At 34.9% G+C, this 3,363-nt stretch overlaps 1 long non-coding RNA gene across 1 annotated transcript; it reads left to right on the top strand.

Annotated features, from left to right (window-relative positions):
• Positions 1-1,226: 1,226 nt before the first annotated feature.
• LOC127127288 (uncharacterized) lies at positions 1,227-2,150 on the top strand. Its single transcript, XR_007805302.1, has 2 exons — positions 1,227-1,689; positions 1,832-2,150. It is a non-coding gene; the product is annotated as an uncharacterized LOC127127288 (long non-coding RNA).
• The last annotated feature ends 1,213 nt before the right edge of the window (positions 2,151-3,363 follow it).

Genomic DNA, 3,363 nt, shown 5'->3' with positions numbered 1-3,363 from the left:
TACAAAAAAAATGGCAATGTTTCTTTTTTCGTTTTTTCTTTCTTTCCAAAAAAAAAATCTCTGATTCTAAGGTAGAGCATGATCCTCCATCATGCAAAGTGGACCACCTGGATCTCACTACTAACGACAATGCTATGGCCAAGTATGACTTCGACAATCCTATCTATTTGTCATACCCCAATTTTGTCCGGGCATATTTAAATTTTCATAGAATTAATTTCATTTTCATTTTTGCATCATATGCATAGCATGACATACATTTGCATCATGAATAAACACCTGAAATGTCAGTCAAAATGAATTTATTTGAGAATACAGAAAAAATCGGTTGAATCGTTAAAATTTGAGGAAAGACTGTATTTTTAATAAATATATTTTGTGCTGACCATTTTAGCATGTCCAATTTAATTTTTCGAGGATATTTGTTCCCGACTTTTATTTTCTTAATCAAGATATCATTTGAACAAATTGGAATTAATTAAATAATTAGTTTGAATTTATTTTTATGAATTAGAATTAATTACATAATTAGTCTGAATTTGTATTTGGTGAATTGATTTTTATTTTCTAAAATAATTGCTAAATACCTTATAATTTTCAAATTTAAAAAAAATAATAAATAATGAGGATTGCATTGGATCCCCTCCTAAACGGTAACACACGTGTAGCTCCTCACATCTCTCTGTCTCTCGTGGACAACTGGCACCCACTCCGTAACCGTCTCTCTCTCCACTCCACAAATATTTGTGTGCTGGCAACGACTAAAGGGAAGAAAAGAGGAAATAAATAAACAAACTTTCTCCTCTCTACCTCGCCCACGTGACACATCTCACGCCACTCCTTCCCACTCAATATTTCACACTCACACTTTCTTCATTAAAAGGCCTCTCTCTACTGTTCATAGTCTGGCTAAAAAAAAAGAGAAAATTAAAAAAGGAAAAGAGAAGCAGAAGGCCTTCTTCTTTTCCATCGCCCTCACCACTCAACTCTCAGCTCACAAAACCCTCTTTCTCTCGCTACACTAAAAACCCTCAAAAGAACCCTTCGCATTTTCCACGCCGGAAACATCCGCACAACCCCACAACACCGTAAACCTTCAAAATCCCAACCTTCAATCTTCATCGCCTCCGCTCAAACTCCCACCGGCGAAACCCCTTTGCAACCCAGCTCAGCCGTCAAATCCGTGTTCACCACCGTAAATCAGCATCTTCGCCATCTTAACCGCTCGCAACCCATCCAAAACCCTTTCCGCCGTCAAAAAACGCGAAGCCCTTCATCTTCTTCAAACTCAACCGTCAAAACCCCACCACCAGCAAATAAACCTATCGCGCGTCACCACCAACATCTCAAAGACCGACCACACCACTACCGCCGCTCACCTTCCTCAACAACCTTCACTCCGCCGCTGAAACCCACAAAACAACCTTCATTGTTCCTCGCCGGTTTTATCCTCTTTTGTTAACCTCGCATCCGAGATACCGCCATCGTGTCGGTAACTTCGACTCAACAGAAGCTGAAGTTTCTGATTTACTTACTGATATTTGGCTTCGAGTTTACTGCAGAATTCTTCCAAACAACAAATCAAAGTCCGCATTTCTATAATTTCCAAGCCGTGTCCAAGGTCGGTTCTCACCATTTCCGACGATAGCAAAGGTTGACGCAGATCTCGCCTTCGCCATTCTCTATCCGGTTGGTATTCGACTTATATTTCGGCGAAGTTTGGTTTTTATTATGTTATTTCTGTTCAGATTTTGGGTTCTAGTTATTTTGAAATTTGATTTTGTTTTTTTTGATTATTTTGGATATGGAACTGTTATGTTTGGAATGTTAGCATTAATCCTGGGAATGTTAGCATTAATCCTGTTTCAAGGCGGATTCGGTTTCCATGGCAGCATACTCCGGTATTGTTTGGCCGAAGGATACTTCTAGGAATATCTTAGTTTCTTCATAGAAGTTGAAAAAATCAAAGAATTATTATTTTTTTTATTTTATTTATTTATTTTTAGTATGTGAAATTTCGTAACTGATGGTGAAGTGGTGTGTACGTTGAGTTTTGCTATGGCATTCATGTACCTTGGGTTCCTTTATTCATCATAGGTTGTTATTACATTGTTTGATTAATAGTTTTCATAATATGGGGTTGAATTTTAGTGCTGTTTCTAAAGAGCTCAATGCTACAAATGTGTACTACTTCTATATGATCATGTTTGGGCCAATTTATACATGTGATAGATGTTTAAATTGCTGCCATCTTTCTTTATCATTTGAAAATATCATAAACAAGTTGGGGATGGCTGTTATTCTATTTCATTACGGTATCATATGAACCGGTTTTCCGGTCTGTGGATTCGGCAATTTTATGTCGGCATACCGTCAAACTTCAATAAATTAATTGTATGATTTCACCGCGTTTAGAACTCACATACGACATTTCAATTTCATGGTCGTTATGTACAAACCGGTTCCGAGCACATATTCATCGTTACATGCTGATTAAATCAATGTTAATTCCTATTTTCTTTCTCTTTTGGCTTAATTAATTGATTAAAACTTGATGAGTTTAATTTCTATTAATCAATTTTAATTAACTTAATTATTTGAATTAATTAAATAATTTTGATAATTAACTTTAATTAATTTAATTAATCAATTTAAACAAATTTTAATAAATTAATTTTGATTAAAAGAAATTGTTTAATTTCTCCCACTCTCACAAACTTCACATTTCAAAAAAGAAAAACTATTTCATGTCATCATCATTTCACAAACTATTTCCAATTTTATTTCAATATCAATTCATCATCCAACACAAACCAATTTTAAAAGCACAAATCATACAATTCTCGATTTAATATCGAGCCCATTTTTAAACACCCTTGTAAGTCGATTGCTTCTAGCATCGCCATCAACCTCACATAGCTTACTCTTGGGCTTCCTTACAATGAAACCTACTTGGTTATTGACTAATCGAGTAGATGAAATAATACACAAAATAAAATTCATTTATTCCTAAACATGAATTCAAATCATTTTTCCAAACCAATTCAATTTCAAAAGAATGTTCTTTTTTAAACATAAACTTGGGATGAAAAGGAGATAGGAGGCGTACGCCTTACTATTTCTCAATTACTCGAATAATTGGCGTACGCCATATTGCACGAGTTCTTGTCACCCGATTAAATCTTAAATCACAATTTCAAATCACTTTTCAAAATCAAATATAATTTCCAAATTCAAATCATTTCAAATCATAATCATTTCTACAAATTCCAAACCCTTTTAATTTCGTATTTTGGGTGAAAAGGAGAATAGTGAGCATCCGCTTCATTATCTCTCGATTATACGAATAATTGGCGTACGCCA

Source organism: Lathyrus oleraceus, chromosome 1 (assembly GCF_024323335.1).
Source record: "Lathyrus oleraceus cultivar Zhongwan6 chromosome 1, CAAS_Psat_ZW6_1.0, whole genome shotgun sequence".
NCBI lineage: Eukaryota > Viridiplantae > Streptophyta > Magnoliopsida > Fabales > Fabaceae > Lathyrus > Lathyrus oleraceus.
The sequence above is the reverse complement of the archived record's forward strand: the minus strand, read 5'-3'. Positions and strand labels throughout refer to the sequence as shown.